Source organism: Apaloderma vittatum, unplaced genomic scaffold (assembly GCF_000703405.1).
Source record: "Apaloderma vittatum isolate BGI_N311 unplaced genomic scaffold, ASM70340v1 scaffold13229, whole genome shotgun sequence".
Classification (NCBI taxonomy): domain Eukaryota; kingdom Metazoa; phylum Chordata; class Aves; order Trogoniformes; family Trogonidae; genus Apaloderma; species Apaloderma vittatum.
This window is the reverse complement of record NW_009737049.1, coordinates 12,608-20,881: the sequence shown is the minus strand read 5'-3', so window position 1 is coordinate 20,881 and position 8,274 is coordinate 12,608. Positions and strand designations below refer to the sequence as shown.

Here is an 8,274-nt window from a genome sequence, read left to right as displayed (position 1 = left end):
GAAATCCAGTAGACTGCGTAACTAAATCTGCTTTGTTTTTATGCTTGTCGATTCTTTAGGAGAACATTCCCATTTTTGTTACAGAATATAATATGATCCAAAAGTAGTACTGGGCTCCTGAAATGAAAGCAGGGATTTGCTGCCCTATTTTTCTCATTTCTAATCTCAGTCCGTTAAGTATAGGAATTAGCAAAGTTATTGTTTAACACAAAATAGCTATATAAATGTTTTATTTCTAGTCTGTTTGAGAATGTATCTGTTTTCAGTAGTTCATCAGATATCCTTTCCATGGAATTACTGCATTTTACAAGTGAGGATAAAAGTCCTTGTAATCCAAAAAAATAGCCACAGCCTTTAAAATAGGATCAAGGAGGTCTCAGCCAAGTAGAGCAAAGGAAAAATTAGGAGAATTCCCTCATAGTTTCTTCAGAGCACCAAACAACTTTTTACTTTAATAGAATGTAGTCTCCTCTTGATGCATAAGAGTGAGTAATTGTGAGTAGTACTCATTTCATACAGAAAATGAAAATGAACAGCCTTGGCATTGTGACACGTATTTGAGTTCTTTTGTTGCAGAGCTAGATAACATAAAATTCTCAAACCTTTCTTAGCATTTTGAAAACCCAGTCAAATATGATCAAGTTAATGTAGTTTATGGCATTAGTTAGAGGCCTAAGTAATCTTTGTCACACGTGTGTTTGTGTGGTATGGGATACAGAGGCAGAACTGTTGGTGGCCTGAGTGATAACTCTTTTATATGTGAAAGTATCGTGATGCTAGCAGAGCAGATCCTATCCATGAAGTTTCATAATAAACACAGTCTAAAGACTGGGAGTGAGATTGATGATCAGATTTACATCATCAGATGTTAGATAGCTTTCCAGTGGGACTTTAGAGGGGGAGAAGAGCAAAGAACCAGGCTTGGGTAGATACCTTTGTAAACCGAAGGGGGTTAGTTGTAAGCAGCACAGGATTTCTGAATACCCTCTTGCATAGCACTGTCACCAGTAATAGCCTCTGCTTGGAGTTAGTTTGGGGCACCCTGCATTTTATGAGTGGAAACGCAGCTCTCTGAATGTTTTATTTCTCTCCATTTTTTGCATGACTAAACCAAACCAAGTGTTCTAAACACTTCATGTTCTCTAAAATGTTCATATAGTTTTATTCGCTCACTGAAAATAAGGTTTTGAAGTCATTATTATGTATCCTTGCTTTCTATCTACATAGTCATTTCTATCAGTTGAATTCAGAGCTTCTCATTCTGCTTATATTTACAGAATAGTAGTTGTGATGGTTAATTATATAAACAGGACCTAAAAGTCAACATGAGGAAATGATATTTGAGTGAAACATTCTTGCATAAAAGCCCTAGAACTTAAGGAAGTTGTGCTGTACAGCTCAACATAGGAATATTGCTGTTACGTATTCATAGAAACGATTCAGTGATCATCCAAATAATGCTTATATTTCTGTATTTCTCATCTGCCTACACATTTCCTATTTTTCTTGATTGTTGTTGCCTATTAAACTATTTTTTTGAGCCCACATTAGTGTGTCCTCTAAAGGGAATTAAAGTCTTGCTCAAATAAATTTTGGAAAACAAAGCAGCCTTTCAAGACACTTTTTTTTTTTTCAAAAAACACATAGCAAACAAGTTAAATATGAATATTGTAGCATTTTTGTGAAATCTTGCATCTCAGCATGTCATAACGTGTTTCCTCCATAATATATGGAGTCAACGCCATTCTTAATATCAGAGACAAGAGAGGATATGACATACCTGAGAGTTGTTCTTCACACCTTGATTTGATATACCTTGCTTCAGATTGATTTGCAGAAGTGTGGCTCTGTGTATTTTAGAAAAATGATGCCTGACATACAGCCGTTAGTGTTAACCAATGTATTCAGCAGTTCTATGTTCTGCGTCATCGTATTATGTCTTTGACTATGTTAAAATTCCATAGTTCAACATTGTGAGTGTTTGGATATATATACTGGTGGAGAGAGGACGTTCCTTTTCTTTAACCCTAACAGTGACTTATCAGAATGTTCAGTTAAAATTAGGTCTGTTTGATTTAGAGTTATGATTAACGCAAGTCACACCCTTACATTTAATTTTACTACTTGTAACAGTAGTTACTAAGTTGGAGCACATAACTTTGACATCTGAATTCAATCTCTGGGTCCTGCTGTGTGATTTAATAACTTTGTTTCTCTGCCTCAGTTTCTCTATTTTTGAGATAAAAATAATGATGCTGACCTTTTTTGTTTGTTTCAGCACCTAATGCTTTTCTTCTATGAACCTCAGTAGGAGAGTTACAAGGTCATGATAGCAGTAAATGCACATTCTTACTGAATGTATCCAAAGATCAAAAGCTTTTTTGTTGTTGTTGTAAAAAAAACCAAAAAGAAAAAAAGAATTGTGTTAAAATATTGTGGTGTGTGCATGCTTGAGCAAGAAACAGCTATGAAGGAACTGTGTTTGATACTACAGACCAAAGCACCTTAGTTCTATGGGAAAAGGTTACCCCACTATTTCTGTTTTAAGAAATATTCTAATATTGATCTTAGATTTATTTTAAACTAATTGATCTTAGATTTATTTTAAGCACTTGGTGAACGTAAAACTCCATGAAAATACAGTAGACTTGGAGATTTTTTTCTGAGAGAAAATTGGAGTAACGTTTATGTAAGATGACATCTGTAATCATTCAAGTCAACTTCGGATAGGGAGACATGCAGACATATATTTCAGTAGTCAGACAAAATTTATTAACTTACTTATTGTAGCTGGTATAATGTAAAAATAATTTTTCACATTCACATAAACTTTGATGTAGCTTGGAATATCTGTTTCCCTCATCTGACTTGGCAATTCAGGATGAAATGCAGGACTCTTTCTTAGATAAGCTAATTGTTTTGACAGACAATCGTACTGGCTTGTTGTTGATATTCCAAAGCGGACAAAAAGGTTTCATGTTTAATTTTTATGCTGTGTAACTTTAGTCTCTATCTCCTACTTCAGCTCTCATTCTTCAGCTTGGGATGTGACTGAAAATGGCTGTGGTACCATGGGATAGCTAATTGGTAAAGCCTGTTTGGAATGTGGGTAAGCGAGCCATTTTGGCAGTGAGCAGAGTAGTAAAGAACACTCTTTTTCCCTTAGTTGACTCCCAGGCTAAAATTAAACAGTTAGATACTTCCACATTTAGTGATTTACAATGCATCTGTTCTGAGTCAGCTAGCAGGAAGAACTGAGTACCTATATACTTTTATAAAAAAAAGGGCTTTTCATTTGGGTTTAATACACGGATCTGCATTTTTAGTATGCCTTAATGGAAATGCCCTTCAAAACAGTTAATTTCTCTTTCTGTTATCCTTTAAAGTAATTGGATGCTAAATTAATGACACTAACTCAACCTGTATCAGCACCTGCTTACTGTTCATGTGTCCTGAGACATCTAGGCTCAATGCTGAATCAGTTCATGGTGCAGTTTATATAGCACAATGGTGTAATGTTTTAGTTACTTAGTTACTGAAAATAAACAAAACTTGTCTGAATTAGTTTTTATTGTAGACCATTCTTCTTGTTCGTATTTATTATCCTTCCCCAATAGAAAGTATACATTAACTATACCCTATAAACTTCTAGAGCAAACTGAAGTTTCAGTTCATTTTGTAGGTGAATACCTAAAATGTGTTACTGAAAGTTTTTACTGGAAATAACAATATAGATGTGTTTGGATACTGCATATACACAGAGCAGAATTTAGAAAGAATCCTTTGTAGTTGCAGAGATAAAATACATTTTTTGACATATAAATATCAAGGCTGCTTCTCAATGTCTAGTCCATCATAGTAAGTTATTGTTCCTGTGTTAAATGTCAAGTTTTAATAAGTAAATTTATGACTAGACTATTATTGTCTACTCTTCCTAGTAAATTTTTTTCACCAAAATGTTGTAACTCAGTAATGCAGTTTACTCTTTCTAAAGGTTCTTCCATCTCCAAAAAGACAACGATTTTCATGAAGTGTTGCTACTTCCCAAAGTACTCATTCATGTCTGTATTCCTCTTCCACCATTCTGCTGCCTTTTCTTCTGTCTCTGTGATATTTGAAGCCCCCTCTTGTTCTTTCAACACCGCTGAGGATCCCTCAGCACCACCACTCTGCTGCTGGACTTCACCTGTCCTGCCTCTGTTCTCTGCAGCTACATCCCCCACATGTCCTCTTCCACTTCACCAGAGGGTACCGTATTCTATTTTTGTCCCATTTTAATTTTCCCTTTTGAAGGAGAGGGCAGGGCTAGAGCCCCAGGGTAGCGACCCTTCTCCTGACTACTCCAGCAGCCTTTGCTCAGCACTCAGCATGGGAGGAGGTGGCAGCAGAGTCAACAAAAGCACAGGAGCCCCCAGGTTATCCTCTGTGGGTCCCCAGTCCCTTTGGCACACGAATGCTGTTGCTGCAGCTGTCGTCATCCAAGGAAGCTTGTCAAGAAGCTGGATGAGAGGGCCAAGCACAACTGTGCTCTGCAGCCTCCTGTTTGTCCTCCTGGTCTACCGCCTGCCTGCAGTCTCCCTTTGGCTTATTCCTTCAGGAGAGAGCCCAAAGTTGGAGAGGAGAGAAGTTTCTTGCCCAAACTACCCCTGGCAAATGACACCATGACTGGGAGGAAGTTCTCAAACATTCAAAGATTACATGGTGTGGGGTTTGATTCTTCTTTTTCAAATCATTTACTAGGTAGATGTAATAGATAACTCTGGCAAGAACTGGAATCTGGAAAGGAAACCTATTATGGTATGAGACTAAGGTCTGTTTTTTTCTGAAATCTAAATTTAATTAGAAGGAGAACAGGGGAGGGGAGAAAAGAAAGTTCACCACAATCTTAATGAAATCCAGGAAACTCAAGCATTGCATTTTGTCAGAGACAAAATATCAATTAATTTTTTTTTTCCTTAGACGTGTAAGTAGTCTACTGCCAGCATATAGTTTGGTCCTTGAATCAGTGAGATCTTCCTTGAAAACTGGAGGGGGGGCAATTCTTATTTCTTGACATGAAAACCCAAATTTAAGAGGTTTTTTGGGGGGGAGGAGGCAAATCTGAGAAAATTTTCTTTGACTACTTAGTTACTTATTTTAAGAAAGCTGTTACGCAGAAAACAACTTTACATAGATGATTAAAGTGCTCATTGAATATAGTGTCTGAGTAGCAAATAACAGCAGTAAATTTCAGTAATTCACTATGACAGAGTGACTTGGTAGGAGGCCAAAGTTACCTGACAGTCAAATTGAAAGACAAATATGTAATAGTTTATCTGACTACTTGCACTGGTTTTTAATGTGGGGGGTTTTTTTCCTCCCAGACACAAGCTCTCAATGGCAAAATACAACTTAGAAAATTAACTGTGTTGCTCTCTGTTCTACCTTACTTCAGAGTTTTATGGGATTCTGCTGCTGAGACTACATTAAAGTGAAAAGATAATTTTATTTCAAAGAGTGGCTTAATTGTATTGAACATGTTAGTTTTACCTCAGTTTTTTGCAGTAAACAAGAAACTAAACTGCGTAACTAGCATCATGTGTTACAGTAACACTATTTTTTTTTCCAGGATTCTGTTATAAATGTGCATTCTTTTTGTTGACTTTGCCTGTAGGCTGACTTTATTCCTCACTCCTTGGGAGGTCTCCAAATCCCACTTGTCATATCACATATACATTAAGCCTTTCATTAAGTATTGGTGACAACAGGCGGTATCTCTTAAAGTCAAGATTCTCTTATTTTAGCATCTGGGTATCTTATAAAACCTAATGATTGTAGCATATGCTTTATCAAACCTCTGCTACCTTCTGCTTCCTTCTTCTAGTTTCCTCCAGATCCTGCCACAAGGCATATTCACTGCTTTTCTTTCTTGCACGTTACCCCTTTTCTTTATGCTTGACATCAGCTTTGCCCTAATTTGCAGATTTATTTCTAAAGTTTATAACTGACATTTAAATCCGTCAGATCACATCGACTAGTCTGTGTATAGGAGTCCTCACAGTGTGTGTTCCAGCTCCAAGCTTGCACTAGGCGGGTGATTTATCTTTGTGTATTTCTTGACTGCCATTTTCCCATTGTACTCATCAGGCTTTGCTTGCGTTGCCCCAGGTTGGTGGGTCTTCTGCCATCTGGAATTCAGCCGGGTTTAAAATTTTGTTATATACAATAAACTCATAACTTCCCCCCACCCCACTCTTTACAATTTTGGTGATGTATTGTGTATTTAGAGGCATATGTTTTTGCTGGTTTTTGGAAAGTACATTGAGTTGTGTGACAAGCTTTCTGAATTTATTTCTATTTATTATTAAATTCAGATTGCTGCATAATTATATTGTATACTGCAGAGTAAATATAGTATATATTGCTTTAGGAATTATGATTCTTTAAATTATAAAACTACTGTAATTCTCTAGAACTTTTTGCTGGGACCTTCCAGTAATCAGGGTATTTGGTTTGAATTTATTTCATTATTTACCTCATTAATTCATTTTTATATTTAAGGTAAAATTGCAAAAAAGGTATCTGAAAAGATAAGACGTGAAAAGATAACTGCCTTTTACTACTTGCCACACCTTTACAATGTAATCAGTACATTGTATTAATTTATATGCTTCTGAATTTTACAGCTAGGGTTGAACTTGTAGTGTAGGGTTAATGATTGGACACAATGATCCCAAGGGTCTTTACCAACCTGAATTGTTCTAAGATTCTATGATTCTATGAGTTCTGCTGCAATAGATGCTTTACCTGTATTATTAAATCAAAAGCCTCATCAGATTTTTAATACAGGTTTAATGAAAGTAGTGCTTCCTAACTGATAGAATCATAGAATTGTCAGGGTTGGAAGGGACCTTAAAGATCATCTAGTTCCAACTTCCCTGCCATGCGCAGGGACATGTTTTAGTGTGCTTGGCTTGAAGTATATGGAAACATTTCTGGATACTGAGAATAGTTTTTCTACTGTTTTGAGCCCTAATGTTATCCATGTAAGCTTTTCTTCACAAGCATAAGAAAGTTAGAAGCTTTCTTTTAAGAAATGAAGTTATAGTAACCCTGTGTTATGGTCCTAGGACGTCAAAAGTGAGATTTCAAGACAATAAGATACATTGTAAAACTGACGGTATATAAAAAAAAGAGCTCACAGTAGCAAGACTGCCAACATTCATAGAGTTCAAAAATTTGCCTTATTTTACCTGACCAGTCCACTAAAGAATATTCATGACTACATTCACATTAAAAATGTTTATCCTGAGCAGCTTTGGACAGGACACTACCTTAGAGTAGACCTGTCTTTACTGAAAGAACTCGCTGTCCTTGACCATGTTTTTCTTTATTGATCCTGGAGGGAGTCATGCTTTATATTATTTTTCTGACAAGGGTCTCACTGACTCATTTCTTGCATCATGTTATTGTTGGCTGAGAATCTGAGGAAAGGTGTTGTGTGTATTCAGTTACACGCACAGCTTCATGAAAACAAGCATTATTCTTGGCAAAAAATTCTAATTTGCAAAATCAAATTGCAATTCTCTGCATTTAGTGTATGTGTGTCCCCATAACACTAGCAGTGCTGTCAAGTTTCTCACTTTCAAGAAGTTATTCAAGAAGATATTGAAGTTCATACTTTAATTATTACTCTTGATTGGAATTTATAATAATATGTATGTAAGTCCAAATAAAGTCTACATGAAACATGATTTGTGTGCAGGAGAAATTAATACACAAATGGAGATTCATTAGCCTATAGTTTACATTTTCTTTTCTTTCCTTGATGTATAGGTGCGGTACTCTTATCCAGTGTACAAGGATTAGCAATTAATGTTGATCCAGTCCTGTACACCTGGCTTATCTACCAACCTCAGAAACGAACTGGTAGACACCTTCAGCAGGTATGTATTTTTGGAGGGGAAGTTTGTGGACGGGAAACTTCCATATATGCCGGTGCATTCTTGTTCCACATATTTGTTCTCTGTCATCCTGTTCTTTCCAGTTTGCAGTACCTACTATCGATCTTTTTTTTGAGTGTTAAGTTTCACATATGAAAATTTTCATTTCACAACGTTTTGATTTCTGTTCTTTTAAGTAAACATTTTAATGTTTTTTGATGGTCACTGTTTAGAATCAGTATTTTGCAACTAGTTTTAACTACTGAGACCTCATAAGCCTCCTGAATCAGAATAGTAATTCACATTTTAACCGTATGGGATGGTCTAGCAAATAATTGCATAACTTGTTGTA

The 8,274-nt window shown here is 36.1% G+C and overlaps 1 pseudogene across 1 annotated transcript in view; it reads left to right on the top strand.

Annotated features, from left to right (window-relative positions):
* The window catches only part of LOC104279800, a 60,462-nt pseudogene extending 52,537 nt beyond the window's left edge, over positions 1-7,925 (top strand). The window contains exon 3 of the transcript XR_717872.1: positions 7,816-7,925. The product of XR_717872.1 is annotated as a vacuolar protein sorting-associated protein 13B pseudogene (transcript). The remainder of the gene's footprint in view (positions 1-7,815) is intronic.
* Positions 7,926-8,274: the final 349 nt, after the last annotated feature.